At 46.6% G+C, this 16,241-nt stretch overlaps 1 long non-coding RNA gene across 2 annotated transcripts in view; it reads left to right on the forward strand.

The window, feature by feature from the left end:
* The window catches only part of LOC118016873, a 288,291-nt gene that overhangs the window by 42,806 nt on the left and 229,244 nt on the right, over nt 1-16,241 (forward strand). The window lies entirely within an intron of this gene.

Raw genomic sequence — 16,241 nt, forward strand, 5'->3', positions numbered from 1 at the left:
AAGTGTACCCAGGCTGCTAGAGCAGCCACCACCTCCATTATGGCCAGTCACCATCCCAGATGGGAAAAGATAAATTAAATGGCATGTCACTTCTCACTCAACTCATGGGCCAGAACTAGGCTCTTCCCAACAGTAAGGGGACCAGAAAGTACACTCCTCCTATGAGTTATAAGAGGAGAACTGGAAATATTTGGTGCCTAGCACTCATGATGTCCATGGTAGACAAGTTCTAGCCTTGTGTTTGATGGAGGGAGGAATAAAAAGGGCACCAATCCTGTGGGGGCAGGAAGAAAGGTGAGGGTGGGGATGCTGGGGTGGGATGAACAGGCCTCAGGGTCATTTGAGTGAGGGATACAGTCTGCTGAACCTTAAGTTACCATTTGTTGCTTATAAATACAGCATTTCACACCTCACTCCAGACTGGACTGAATTAGAATCTGCATTTTAACAAGATCCCCAGGCAGTTTGTATGCACACAGTTTGAAAAGTATGACATGGACAACAAATGAGAGTATTTTAGGTGGCATATGGACATATTTTGTCTTGGTAATTATTAAATACCTATTTGTTTTCTTTTTTTTTTTTTAAATTTTATTTAATTTTTTGACAGAGAGAGACAACTAGAGCAGGAACACAAGCAGGGGGAGTGGGAGAGGGAGAAGCAGGTTTCCCGCCGAGCAGGGAGCCCCATATGGGGCTTGATCCCAGGACCCCGGGATCATGACCTGAGCCGAAGGCAGACGCTTAACAACTGAGCCACCCAGGCACCCCCCTATTTGTTTTCATAATATTTGATAGTTATTTGTTTTATTACAGTCTTTCCACATCTTCATCCCAGCCATCCCTCGTCCCATATTTCCTGCCTCCCCCCAACTCCCTGTCTGCTTGCAGAGTCACCTGTGACCAGCCTCTAGAAGTCACAGGAGGTGACAGGACAGAGACACACCTGGGGTCTGCTCATGGAGAGGGAAATGGCCATTCAAGTTCAAACTATCTGGGTAGGAGGGGGAGTTATCTGGAAATATCAGGCCTAATAAATATTAGGATCCTGAATCATTCAGCTGGTTTCCTCATTTTCCCGGGCACTGTGTATGTATATGCGTATATAACCTCAGAATTCTCTCTGTTAAAGGTTATCAGACTAACACAGAAAATCTCAAATGAGAGCAATGATATTCAAAATAGTCCTCTGCTCGTTTCCAATTCTAAGCTGATCCATTAGAGACCGTGTCTTTCTGAGTCCTTAATGGTAGGTGATGGTGGCTTTATAAGCTGATGCCTTTTTTATTATCTTTAACATGGTAGTGCCCCCCCCCAATATCCATGTTCTAATCCCCAAAACCTGTGACTAGGTTACATTACATGGCAAAAATGACTGCAGGTGTGATTGAGAATCTTGAGACAGGAAGATGATCCTGGATTATCCAGACGGGCCCAGGATAAACATAAGAGTCTTATAAGAGGGAGGCAAGGGTCAAAGGCAGAGAGGAGATGTGATGGTGGAAACAGATGTTGCTTTAATGGGCTTCACCAAGAGTTGTAGGAAGCCTCTAGAAGCTGGAAAAGACAAGGAAACAGATTTTCCCCTAGAGCCTCGAGAAGAAACAAAGACTTGATGACACCTTGGTTTTAGCCACATAAGACTCATTTGGACTTCTGACTTCCAGAATTTCTGGATAAGAAATTTGCATTGTGTTAAGTCACTAAGTTTGTGGTGCTTTGTTATAGCGGAAGAAGAGGAAGCCAGTCTACCTCACCCCCACTGAAGGGGCCGGGGAGTAGGTGCAGATTCCAGCAGCCCATGGGGACAACCACAGGGCCACCTTCTCAATGGAGACCCCCAGCTGGCCATTATCCCATGAGCTGGGCTCCCACCCCCACCCCCACCAAATAACCTGTGCAGTCAAGTGCTCCTCACAGGGAAAACTCACTTGAGTATATATGCCCATTTTAATGCTGTGCGTGCCCATCTGCATGATGGACAAGCTGGACCCAAAGAGACCTCTTTTCCAAAGATCCTGTTAGCAAAAAAAATAAAACCTTTTAAATCACTCCCACAGTAATGTCCAAACATGATGAGCTGCCCTGGTGGAGGCTGGGGGGAGGGGGGCGGGGGGGGGGGGAGCTGTCCATCTTCCTGCCCCAAATCTAAGTAGGATTTTGTGCATTTAGGGAGAAGAATGCATGGTGGCTTCCTCAGAATTCCCCCAATTCTCTTCGTCCCATTTTGCACTTTATTTTTAAATTTTAACAGTGTTTTTTTGTGTGTGTTTTCCCATGGACCCAGAGGCTGAAGGTCATTTATTTCCTGCTTTCCAGCAATAGTATTAGATTCATATGAAATTAACTCACACATCCTACTTTTGTTTCTTGAAGTAGACCAAGCAAAATGGTGTGCTGGGGCTTTTTCCACACAGAGATCCAAGTTTGTTTTCCCACTGCGTCCCTCTCAGCTGTGTGACTTTGAGGAAGTCACCATACTGCTCAGAGCCTTGTTTCCTCATCTATAAGACAGGAGTGGTAGTTCCGAATTCTGAGGGTTGCTGTGAGGATTAAGTTAGTGAAGGATGTGATGTAGAGAAAGCACCCACCTCTGTGTTCAACTGACGCTGCTCAGTGAATAAGAACTATGATGGCACTTTCCTCCTGAATTACATGTGATCTCATCTTACAGTTTTGACTTAGGAGATAGGACATTTTGTGAGATTTCCCCCTGGATTCCCAGGCACCGTAGCATCTTACTATGCCGCCCCTGCCCCTCCACTGTCCTTGTGTCCCAAGGTAGGCATTGTTGGCTGAGTACCCAGCATTTACTCCTCCTTTCTCCACTGCAACAGAACTGGTTTTCTGGTTTCCACTTTTCCCTGGAGGAAAATCTGAACCCCCTCTCCCCCCACCTCAAGGGCTCAGTTGACCTAGGATGATTCCCAATAATGGGTTTAGGGATTGGATTTGAGCCAGTGATCATGTGGCATTGCCCTAGCAACAGTTATTGGGTCAGGATGGGTATGTAGCCAAAGCTGGAGTGAGGTAAGGCATCCTTTCTCTCTCCCCTGATATATAACAGGTTCATTTGCTGCAGGCTGCCATGGAGGAAGCCAGCTCGAGGTGCAATCAACATGTGGAGGAGAGTTAAGCCCAGGGACCCACAGAGAAGTTTAGATAGAGCCCTGATCATACCATACCTGAAGGCCACCCTGTCTCTTGACTCCCTATTACAGGAGATAGTGTGTCTTCTGACTGTTGAAATCAGTTTGCCTCAGGGTCAAGCTAGAGGACTCTCCATGGAAAATTTTTCTCCTCTATGTAAGTGGGCAGTTGCTGTACAAAAACACTATTCTCCACATTGTTCCAAGCCTAAAGAGTTTCCTTTAAGGGGTCAGGGCAGGGCTGACAACTACAAGTCTAGGTGAATTCAACAAAAAGATCCAGACTAAGGATTATGCTTTCTCCTCACCACAGTAAGAAGTCCATTGAAAATGGAATGATAACAGATCCTCAGAGAGCTTCAGTCGGAAGTGAAGTGAGACACCAATTTATCCTTTTTTACCTCTCTGAGAAGCAGCATGGCTTGGTGGGAAGAATCATTCAGAATCCAGACTTTGATTTGGGTCTGGATCCTGACTCCCCCACTCCCTAGCTATGTACCTTTGGACAAGTCACTCCTTTTCTCTGATTTACCATTTATTGAATGTCTTTGAATGTTTTCTGTGTGCTGTTCTAGGTGCTTTCTGTGGATTAGCTTACTTTATCTTCCTGCCCACAGAGTGGGTATGTTTAACCAATAGGGAAATGGGCTCAGAGAAATGAGTAACTCACCCAGAATCACAGAGCAGCAAGCAGAGATGCTGGGATTTGAATCCAGACAGTGGGGCACCAGAGACACATGGTCAGACCCAAACACCACATTGTACTCCCACCAAGCTTTGGAGAAGCAGGAGTGGCTGGTCACATCTAGGCAGGAAGCTGAGGGCAAGTGACAGGGAGGCTGCAGTACCCAAAGCTCCAACATTCTTTTATTTTATTATTTATTTATTTTTAAAAAAGATGAGTTATTTGAGAGAGAGAGAGAGAAAGAGCACATGAGCTGGGGGAGGGTCAGAGGGAGAAGCAGACTCCCCATTGAGTGGGGAGCCCTGTGTGGGGCTCGATCCCAGGACCCTGAGATCACAACCTGAGCTGAAGTCAGACGCTTAACTGGCTGAGCCACCCAGGCACCCCTCCATCCTTTTATTTTTAACTTACTTCTGTAGACATCCCCAACGCTAGGAAGATTTGCTTTCAGCTTTCCATTTTACAGCACGGCACATGTGCTTGTGACCTCCTAAGTCAGGCATGGCAGGGACACAGAAAGCTGAGCTTCCCTGCAGTGACACTTCCGCAGTTCCATTAACACCCTTAAGTGAGACCTATGCACACTCAGCAACAGAGAACTCCTCCTGAGAGGCCCCGGGTGAGGCCAAGAGACCAAGCTCTCTCTTTAGAGGCTCCGGGTTCCCATGCATCTCACGTGCCTGATCAATCTCAAGCACCATTCTACCCTCCTGCTCCAGAGCCGACCACAGCCTGCCAACCCACGCTGCAGACCGGCAAACTGAGTCCCACCCCTCCCAGGGAAGCCCCAGCCAGGTCAACACCTCTAAGTGGAAAATGAGACCTAGAGATGCTGGGCCCATGCTCCCCAGATGCCAGCCATCATTTCCATCTAATAAGCGGGAGGGGTGATAGAGGTCTACCTTCCTCATACTGTGTAAGGAGGACTGTATGAGTGAGAACACTTTGTAGACTAGAAAGTGTTCTAGGAATGTGATGGTTGCATGACTAGTAGTAATGTGGCCAATTCAAATTCCTTCTCATTTTCATGCATCTTGGAAAAAGGCAATAGAAAGGCCACCAGATCTGCGTGACACAGCAGATCACAATGGTAAAGGTACAGGCCCTGGGGTCCCACAGAGTTAGGTGTTTGGCACTTAGCAGCTGAGTGATGTTGGGACATCCCCGAGGCTCAGGTGCTCAGCTTCCTTGTGTGGAAAAAGGAGTGGTGATGCCCATGTCGTGCTTGCGAGGATCCATTTGGACTTAAAGTTCTGTTTGAACATCTGTTTTGCCTGAGCCGTCACCAGTCACTACCTCTTGTTCTAGAAGCAACATCTTGATTTCCCTCTGGGGTACGTCCCTACTGCATGCAGTCTTAGTGGGGTTGGCACTCAGAGCGCACTGGCCTCCCCTTGCTGACGGTGCACCCCAAACCCAGTTGCACCATAGCCTGCCTGAAACCTGTATGATGAGAAGACAGGAAGCGTGGGAGTTGAAGAGGCTGTGATTTGATCCTGCCACCTACAGCCCTGGAGCTGACCTCATTTCCACTGGGAGGCTTGCTTCATCTGCTCTTCCTCTCATTCTGGGAGCTCCCCTGGAGTCTTCCAGTATCCCCTATTTTTGCTTGTTGGTTGGAGTGGATTTCTGTTGCTGACCTCCTGGCACCCTACCTACCTGTCTGAATGCTTCATACAAGAGCTTAGCAGGTACATACCTCACACATAACAAATGGTAGCTCTAGATTCAGCAGACTGAGTCACACACTCACAGGACCCTGAGGCCTGTTCATCCCACCCCAGCATCCCTCACCCTCACCTTTCTTTCCTCCTTCATATGACTGGTGCCCTTTTTATTCCCCTTCTACATGTTAGTCACACCCCCTTAAAGACAAGGTCCAAGGCCCAGAACTTACCTACTATGGGCATTATGAGTGCTCCTCACAAATGTTTTTAGTTCTCTACCTTCTAACAAATGGCATGATTGCACTTTCTGGTCTTCTTATGGTTGGATGGGGCCTAGTTCTGGCAAATGAGTTGTGATTGGAAGTGATGTGTGTCATTTAATTGCCCGGATGTGACCCCCCTCCCCCCCGAGTTTTAATGCCCTCTGCGATGCTGACCAACTATATTCGAGACAGTGGCTGGGTACCCTTGGCAACCCATAGTGGATGTGGAACGTGGGAAAGAAATAAACCTTTTTGTTGTTAAAAGCCACTGGGATTTACAGATTCTTTGTTACTGCAGCAGAACCTAGCCTAACCCAACTAATACATATGCCCACTTTTCCTTTCAGCACTTTGCATGTGGGAAACACATCAGTAAGTGTTTGTCAAATTGCTTATTTTCCTCCTTAAATCTATAAACACCATATTGGCATTCTTTTTTTTTTTTTAGATTTTATTTATTTTTAGAGAGAGAGAGATAGCATGAGCACTAGTGGTGGGGGGCGGGGAGGGGCAGAGGGAGAGGAAGAGGGAGAGAAGCAGACTCCCTGTTGAACACAGAGCTCGATGTGGGGCTCGATCTCACAACCCTGAGATTATTATGACCTGAGCCAAAATCAAGAGTCAGACACTTAACTGACTGAGCCACCCAGGTGCCCCCATATTAGTTAGCATCCTTATATCATTTTTGACCATATTCAGTGGCACTGAATTTGATAAAGGAGGAAGGAGAGAAAGAAAGCCCAATCCTATTTCCTTGCTTCTTACTTTGAGTCATGAGGATGTACACCACACTTCAGGAATCACTGCAGTGGGATCATGAAGATGATGGGGTTCTCAGGTGTAGACGTTCATCCCATCTTTCTAGTGGGGACTCATTTAGCCAACATGTACTGACCTAGAACTCTGCATTGGGTGCTGTACTGACTGTAAGCAGGTAGGGGAAGATGTGAGTGGGAAAACCAACAATCTCAGCTCAGCACTCCTCTGGGCATAAGCCGCATGGCCCAGGAATAGAGAGGTATGAATGACTAACCCTAGTTCTGGAGATTAAGGTGACATTTGACTTGAGTCCTTAAAGAGAGCAGGACTTACCTGGGCCAAAAATAGCTTTGGAACAATGCCAAGGGCATCAGCATGTTAGTGGGGAGATTTCTTGACTTCCAGTTCCCTATGTGCATTAGATAGTGAACTCCCTACAATCATGGTGTTCCGAAAATATGTGTGCACTGGGCAGGTCATTTCTTCTAGCACTTTTTTTGTTGAGGGATGGAGATATGGGCAGATGAGGAAGCAAGTTTTGATCAAGTATTTAGAAAAGAGCAGGACTTGATCTAACACAATGCCAAAAGGCACGGGAGCCTCTAAAGCCAGATGTTCCCCCCAGTGCTTGGAGGAAACTAGCAGCCTGAGGAGCCAAGAGGGTGTCAGCCTGGGACTTGGGGGTGAAGAGTACGCGAGATGGAGAGGCTTGGGCATTGCCACGGTTTCAGGTTTCAGGCAGAGTTGAGCCACATGGCCACATCACATCAGAGTTGCTGTTTTAACAGAATGCTTCAAGAGACTGACAGATCATAGGAGTGAAGGTTTTGTGTCCAGAGGGGAAGCCCCTCTAACTTTGGCAGATCTGGGAACAGCCCCTGCAGTAAAGCAGTTTACTTGAAAGAAAATAGACCCTCCCCTCATCTTGTGCACAATAAGCATGAAGTTTTTCAATAAGATGAAGCTAACACCGTTAGTGATATCAGGGCCAATAAACATATGGAAATGTGCTCAACCTTGTCAATAATCGGGGAAATGAAGAGCTGTGACTCATGCTTGTGCCATTACATTGAATTCTCGAGTTTGCGCAGGATCCGTTGAGACATAGGCTGTGTTCTTTCCTGCTGGACTGGAACCTGAGAGGATATAGGCTGATGTTGTGGCAGCCATCCTGCCACCATGAGGGGAGAGCTTATCTGAGAATGGAGCCACACCAGAGGAAGGAGAGATTAGAGAGGGAGAGAGAGACTAGGGCCTGCCAGAGCCATTGAGTCTCTGTACCTGAGGCCGGGACTCCCCTAGACTTTTTAGTTATGTGAATTAAGTTTGAGCTAAGATTTTCTATCTTTGGTAAAAGTTCTAGCTGACACGAGCATAGTGATAGAGGGAGAAAGGCTCATGATATCTCTCACTTACTGAGTGTTTACTACACGCTGTTCTAAGCACTTCGTGTGTCTTATTTCATTTAATCCTCCCAAAAAGGCTCTAAAGTAAGTCACTCTAATTCTCATTTTACAGGATGCAAGGAAACTGAGGCGTATATAGCTAAAAGCCCACCCAAGATCCCGTGGCCAAGCTTGGAGCTAGGCATAGGCAGTCTGACTCGAGAGTCCATATTCTTAACCGCATCCTCACTGGAACCCTTGAACACAAGTCAGGGGGTTTGGTGCTTTTTCTGGGATTGACTGAGGCCGGCTTTGCCTGCAGGTTTGTGTATGTGAGCTCCACCGGTGGGATCCTGGACATTCAGTCTGCGAGGAAAACCCCCAAGATGTTTTCAAATCCATTGTCTTTCTCCATTTAGAAGCTGCTGCTGATTTTCCATCATGAAGTACAATGACATGGAATTAATTTGGTAATGAAATGTTTGTTGCTGGGAATGAATAAATTGCCCTTCATCACTAGGAGATTTTGTCATCTCACTTTGAAGTTGGAGAAGAAGCAAGATGCCTGCTTGTTTGTTGTGGCATTCACTTCCACTTTGTAACTTCGTGTAATATATGCTGACAGTATTTCTCCGTTTGTATTCTCTGGGAAGATGTTATTTACTGTCCCTGATGGTAGAGGAAAAAAAATTAGGTCATTGCCTCACATATCTTTCTTAAACCATCCTAGCATGTGCTTCATTAGGCAGGGATGCATTTTCTGAAGAAGAGAAAAGCGATCCTGTCTTCTTTCTGTTCTAGTCCGAATTTTCTCCAAGACTGCTGTGTTCTCAAATAGTTGCAGGTAGCATTCTGAAATGGTGTCGGCTGTTTCTTACTCTTTTGTGAAGTGCGTGACCTGCAGTCTCTGGCTCAGCTGTAACATCATCATGTTCTAGAAAGTCCTGAAGTTGTTTAACCCCGAAGCATGGCTGTGCAGCAGCTCTGCCTCTTGTCATTGGAGGCCATCTCCAAGGTGTCCAGGCAGGTAGCCTGCGCCCTCCCCCTTTGGGACATCTCCGACATGGTCAGGTTCACCTGCATGCCGCACACAGCCCGGCGGACAGACTTGCGCAGATGAAGTCTTTTGAAAGCTGCCATGTGCTATGCTGGTGTCTTGTAGATGACACTTTATAAAAAGAGTTGCTGGTCCACCTTGTTACTACCAAATTATATCAATGTAGAGTTAAACTGCTGATTTTTTGTGTTTGTGTTTTGTTTTGGCTTGGGGGAAATAATTTGAAATAATTTACTTAAAAAATATGTAGGACCTTGGAATGTCCATTTTTTGACTCTTATTGTACCCTAAAATAGTGTAGAACTTTCATCACTTCTGAAAAAAAATCATGTTGCATGAAGATCAGTCATTAAAGTCCCTTTGGAATCCCATGCAACATTTATTCTCAAAATATTTTACTCGAGGCAGGGGGACACTGAGTGAGCATGTATGTGTAGGTTTTTGAGTCCAACAGATTGGGGTCAAATCCAAGGGCCTTACTTAGTAGCTGTGGGACTTTGGGCAAAATACTCCATATCCCGAACCTCTGTTTCCGTCCTCCATAAAATGAAGAAAATAGTATCTCTGTGAAAGGGATGAAGAATAATATGAATATCTGAGACATAAGAGGTACTCACTGAGTGAGAGCTGCTTTAATTATTGCCTTTAATTACTCCCTTGTGGCTTCTTCCCCTAGGTGAGATTTCCACAGGAACTTAAATATCGACATTACACTTAAGATGGGGAAGCAGGGGTAAAAGGTAGCGTGATGCCCATGTATACTTTGTGCTAAGCGACACTTCATGAAAATTAGGACTCAGAAGCAAAACACAGCAAAAGGATGTTGGAAGCAATCACTTGCTTCCAGAAAGATCCTTCCTTAAGCTGCAAACTTTCCTGATTTATTTAAAACGAGAGTGCATTTTCATGCCACTTTTGGGAATATATTTCACACATCTGGGGTCTGTTCTCCAGGACATTGTCTTGGACCTAGAAGATCCTGGGCTTCTCTTGAAAAGCAGATTTAAGGTAGAAGCCAGGACATTACTGGTTCACAGGAAGAGACAGAAGAACAGAAGGGATCTGGAGGGGAGAAGGAAGAGAAGCGGGCCTGGAGGAGGGGCAGCCTTGGAAAGCAGGAGCGTCTCTGAAGGAGACCCTGGAGGAGGATCTGTAGAGGGGCGGGAGAGGGAGAGGAGAGGCCAGGAGAGAGGGGGCCCTATGGCTGTGTGAGAAAGGCCACAAACAAATGGTTAAAATATTGCTTACTTCGATTATATCATGAGAAAATGGCAGTGGCCAGAGCTCCCTGGATTAGGAAGAAAGGGTGTAATTCCATCTTGGGGCTTCTGGTGAGTTGAGCTTGTGGTTCTGTGGTTTATGATGTCACCAGAACCCCTGGCTGGAATTACAGCCTTTTAATTTACAACTTGGTAAGTGGGGAGGCTGAGGGTCCATCATGCCTGCTGGAAATGTGGTGAGGACCTAAGGGTCGAGGTTGGCTTGGGAGGTCAAGTTCTGGAGGCTGGCCCCTTCTGCCCTTAGTGGGTCCTCTTGGTTAAGCCACTTTTTCTGTTCTGTCCTCTGTTTCTTCTCTCCCTGTCTTCCCATCCCTCCCTCCTCATTTCCCCACGTTGCACAGCTTGATTTTTCCCATGATTTATTTTATAAAAAACCCAAGTTAGCCAGATTTCCTCTGGCCTTCCTGCTCATTAAGCTCACAGTTCAAACCTTTCCATCTTAAAACACACGCAAGAAAGGCTCAAATGTGACATCTCTGAATTTTGGAGGAAGAGCCCTACTGTGAATTCGGTGGCTCACTTCTGTCTTTTGTTCTGCCTCCAACCTCCCACTTTATTTCCTAAATCATCAGGAAGTGATGGTTTAGCCTCAATAGAGTGACTGCTTGTGGCCTCCTCAAATATGGCAGCATGTTGGTACCTCATTGCCTTTGGTTATCCTTGTTCCTCAGCCTCCATTTATCCTTCAACCCATAACAAAAGTTATCTGAATATTTCTTACTGGCAGGACATGCAAGGGTGAGATCTGGGGATATGATAGAAGATAAGATAGAGGTGATGGCTGTTCTCATGAAGGCTCCACCGGCCTGCCTGACATGGCCATTTCGGGGTTGCAGAAGTCTCAGAGTTAGTATGTCTCAACCCTTGTCTCCAAATCTGCTCCTCCTCAAGTGTTCCCCATTCAGCTTCTGCCACTATCATCGCCTAGTTGCTCAAGCCATTGACCTAGGAGTGTCCTTCCTGATGTCTCCTTTTCCCTCATCCCCAACCTCCAGTCCATTGGCTCATCTTGTCCATGGTATCTCCAAAAGAGAACTATTTGGGATCAATTTTCTCCACCTCACTGAGATCATTTTATTCTACCAGCTTCTAACAATTGCAACAGCACCCGAGTCCCACCTCCCACTTTTTTATTGTTCTTTCTAACCCAAGAGTTCTCAAAGTGGGGTCCCCTGGACCAGGAGCAGCCTCATCACCAGGGAACTGTTAGAAATGCATCTTCATGGGCCTCCCCCGACCTATTGTCTCAGAATCTCCAGCGGTGGGGCCCAGCAATCTTGCGTTTAGCAAACACCCCAGGTTATTTTGATACATGCTCACATTTCAGAGCATCTTCTGTCCATTCGCCAACCAGGCAAGGCACTTAGAGCTTTTTATGCATTCTCTTATGTACTCTCATTTTACAGGTGAAGGGACTGAGGTCTGATCTTGGAGAGTAAATTGGGCTGTATCACTTCTGAGCTGAAGACCCTGCCGGAGCTTCCCACTACCCTTTTCCACAGCCCGTAAGACGCTATCCCATATGACCTTGGCCTCTCTCCCCACTCTCCGCTTGAGGAATACTTTTCCTTGGACTCACTTGCTTTCAGACATTCTAATCTTTCAGTTTCAGGAACACACAGTTCCCTTTTCAGCCATAGGGCCTTTGCACATACTGTTCCCTATGCCTGGAACACTCCCTGTCCCATTACTTTACATGGATAACACCTTCACTTCATTATTCAGGCCCAGCAAAAATGTCACCTCCTCATAAAGACTGTCCCTGGCTGTCTTAAAATAGGTTTCTCTGGTTTCTCCATTCTGTTCCTTATATGTCTCTACACAGCACACACAGTTAGTAATAACTTTATTCATTCATTTTTTTTTTTTAGGTCTCCTCCACTGGGAGGTAAGCTCTTTGGGGGTAGGAGCTATGTCTGTTCACCATGGAATTCCTAGTACCTACCATAGTCCCAGAAATACGGCATGGAACGAATGAATGAGTGAATGAATGAACAAACAAACAAAAGTAGTCTAGATTATTTTGTTTTGTCAACAAAAGCCTTACTTGTCCTTAAGATCTCAGGCCAAATACTACCTTCTCCAGGGAGCCTTTCCTCGTTGCCCTCATGAAATGAGTTCTGTGTTTTTCTAGGGTTCTGGAAGGTACCATTATGGCACTCATTTCCTTGCGAGGCAGCGGGGCCAGTGGGAAGGCAAGAGTGTGGGCTTTGAGGCACAGAGACCTGAGTCCATAAAACGGCCGGTGTCACTTTCTGGCTGCTTGCCATCTTGTCTCTCTGAGTTCTCTCACGTGTAAGATGGAGAGTCTCTTGTGAGGATGGGGATAATGTGCCCAATACAGAGCAGGCCCTTGAGAAGTGGTGGCTGGTACTGTTTTAGAGCTAGTTATTCACATAACTCTCACTCAAGAAAGAATGAGAGAAGGAGCTCCTGGAACACTGGCCTCTGCCTTGTTACCCGTACTGGTTGAGGGTGGAGGCAGCGTGAGTCCTCTGCCCGCCCCTCCCCATGCACGCCCAGGGCATGGTTTTGGTGGCCAGCCGGCCAGAGGACAGTGAGAGGGCTGTCTGTGTCTGTGGGTGAGCCTGGCCTATGACTCACAGGCAGAGGGAACACAGCTGGTTTCAAAAGCAAGCTAGACCTATTTACTGATGGCCCCTCCAATGAACATCACAAATAGATGAGCCCAAAACGCAAAGAAAACCATGGGATCCTAGCTTGAGCCGAGTGTCCCATTTGCCACAAGATGCCACTGAGTTGTTTTGCAACACCATTTGGCAAGGGGGCTTCTTTTCCACCCAAAACTTCTTCCTCCCAGCCCTTGCCCTCAGCTGCGTGAGTGGCAGGGGATGCAGGAGACCCTGGGTTCCTGGTAGGACACCGCGTATCTGCCCTATCCTCAGTTGGAGATGAGTGAAGTCTGCTTTTCTTTCGCCAAGAATCCTGGCCTCACGGTAGATGCCAATGACTGCCAGTCCATTCTCCCTCCTGCAGCCTGCTGTCTTCCATGGAGCTTCCTGAGCTGCTCTGCCCAGTGCTGACCTCCGCCCGCGGCAGCTGCCATCTTGTGCTGTGTTCAGCTGCAGGGGGCGTGTGGAGGTTTTGGCTTCTTCTGGGGGGCAGGACTCTGCCGTTGGTCACCTGCCCAAGTGCTCCCTGGCTGCAGCACACGTTCGTGGGACTTCTGCCTCCAGGCCCCCCCTGAGTGCCTACCAGTGTCTCCCACATTTGAGGCTTTTGGATCTTACCTTCATGATTTCTGCCATAGTATGTTTGCAACTGATATTGTTACTTCATATTTTTCTTCGAATCTACTCACTGTTTAATATCAATAGACATTTTACATGGAAAATTTATACCTCTATCATAGATAGAAAACCAGTGTCAATTGCCATTAAATAATAATAATAATAATAATAATAATAATAATAATAATACAAAGGTAAAATCACTTCATTTCAGCTAGATCTTTCTGCCTGCCCGAGACTTGAGCTTTCTCTCTGTTTAGAGGGAGAACAGCAAGTTTTAGAGATGTGTTAAAGTCGTATTCGCATTAAACTGTAACCTTTTCCTTGATACAGAAAATTTGAAAGAGAATTAAAAACAAAGTCATTCCTTGACTGAATGTTATTTAAGGCTCTGTGGGGGTACCACCAAAATCATTTTAGGTATAGTGATTTTAGTCAACAATACTGTATTCTATACTTCAAAATTCCCAAGACACTAGATCTCAGGTGTTCTTACCACAATAGAGAAATGACAGTTATGTGACCTGACAGAGACGTTAGCTAAAGCTACAGTGGTAATCATACTGCAGTATAATAATGTGCCAAATCACCATGTTGTATATCTAAATGTATACAATATTGTATGTAAATTATATCTAAGAAAGCCCCTAATGCTTACATAGCGAAGGCACTAAGTGTTTTGCAGAGATTAACTCACTTTGTTTTTTTTACAACAACCCTGTGATGTTGTATTATAATTATCCCCACTTCACGGATTAGGAAATTGAGGCATCGAGAGGCTAACTTGCCTCTTCATAAAGCTTGTGAGGACTAGTGGAGGCAGAATTGGAACCTAGCTGTCTGATTCTAGAAGTCTTGATCTCAAATGCTAGTCTCTGCAGCCTTTTAAGCGGTCACTTGTCCCAATATTTTGGGAGATGCCGGCTCTGTGAAAGGTTGCAGACAGTGAGGTCTCATCCCGAGCAAGGTGGGTCTGGCGTAGGCAGAGCTGCTTGGTCCTGGGGCTGGGAGCTGTAGTGCTCTTTAGGTCTGTAGGTCTGTTCTCTCCGTTGAGTGCCTGCTGTGGGTGTGGCACTGTGCTGGGCACTGGGGTTATGGACACAAGTGCACCCCAGGCCTTGCTCTCATGGAATTCCAGCCAGGGGGATGGCGGGGGGAGACGTGTAAATGGCACGGAAACAGCATGATGGAGTTCTGTTACGGAGGGGACACTAGGGTAAGATGGGCTGTAGGTACTTCTCTCAGGTTGGGGTTTGGAAAATGCCTCCTGAAATGAAGAAGGCCGTAAAGGTTGTGCAGAACACAGGAAAAGCTTGAGAAAAGGGCTAGGGCTGACCAGCTGGGTATGGGAGGCACAGCCTGCTTCTCGACTCCCTTGAAGAGTGTACGCCAGTCTCTGAAAATCCCGGGCAGCATTGCAGGGAGGGAGTTGTGCCGACTCTTCTTTGTCATTGATTTTTCAAAGGACACAGATCTGGGATTTGGGCCTGGTGACCAGTGAAGCCCTCTGGCTCAACAGAGAAAACATGGAGGCTTTGGTGCCCCTCCGTTCCCCAAAGAACCACAGATCACTGCAACCTCTGTACCACCGTCACGGCCTGTGACTCTGAGGTGCAGGTTTGGCCATGCCGGAGAGGTAATTTTCGGGGTAAGTTTGTTTATTTAAAACCCCACGCTGGCAATTGGGTCCGGTTTTTATGTGAGGATTTTGTGTTCTGCGTTTAAGGAAGTACTGCTCGTTAGCTACTACGAATGTGCCCAAAACCTCTCTCTCCAGAATAAACTCGTGCTTTGCAGATGAAACGAAACATACTGGGGCCACACTCAGAATAGAACGTCCTTGGCTGGGCGTTGTAATCCCTGGTGAGCCGCCGACAAGGACCCTAGAGTGGGAACCGCCACACTCCGTACTTGGAGCTCCTTACCGAAGGCAGGAGGCTTCAGCATGCGGAGCTGAAGGGCCGTGATGAATGGCAGGCTGCGAACATTTTTGGGGAGATGCAAATGCTCCCTGGACTATTTCAAGGATGCACGTACTCTCGGGCAGCATTTGATAAGTGGCGGTGGAGGGCTAGTTTTGGCCCCAGTGGGGAGGAAAAATAGTCACAATTCAGACCTTCTAACCAGAGCGGCTTTGGTTGTATCTCCATGGAAAATGGAGATTGTTTGGGAATCTGCTCAGGAAGCAGAGGCGGGTGGGAAACTGGACCACCTCTAATGCCCTGAAGGACACTGGCTGTGTTGCCTAAGCTTTCAAGATAACCATGTCCTTTTTTTTTTTTTTCTTGTGAAATGAGGAGGTGAGGCCGTTTGGGAAGCTTTCAGGTCACTTTCAGATTTTAAGTCCATTGATTATCTGGGGATGGTAAGTAGGAATTTGCTGAGGTTGTTTTCCTCTGTGTATTGGGCAGGTTCTTTAGCTGCAAGTTAAAGAAATACTCTGGGAATTTATCGGCAGGACACTGAGTGCACTCACAGGATCGAAAGCAAAGCTGAGTGCCTGAGTCATGCAAGGGAGGGGAGCCAGGGTGATGCTGGGGATCTGGGGAGCTGAGCTGAGATGCTGTCTCCTGGGGCTTCAGTGATAAGTCCATTAAGCCTAACCTTTTGGGGTCTTGTATTTTTTTTTATTCTTATGTTGATCCCCATACATTACATCATTAGTTTTAGATGTGGTGTTCCATGATTCATTGTTTGTGCATAACACCCAGTGCTCCATGCAGAATGTGCCCTCCTCAATACCCA

This window comes from Mirounga leonina, unplaced genomic scaffold (genome assembly GCF_011800145.1).
Source record: "Mirounga leonina isolate KUSES-001 unplaced genomic scaffold, KU_Mleo_1.0 Mir_104, whole genome shotgun sequence".
NCBI lineage: Eukaryota > Metazoa > Chordata > Mammalia > Carnivora > Phocidae > Mirounga > Mirounga leonina.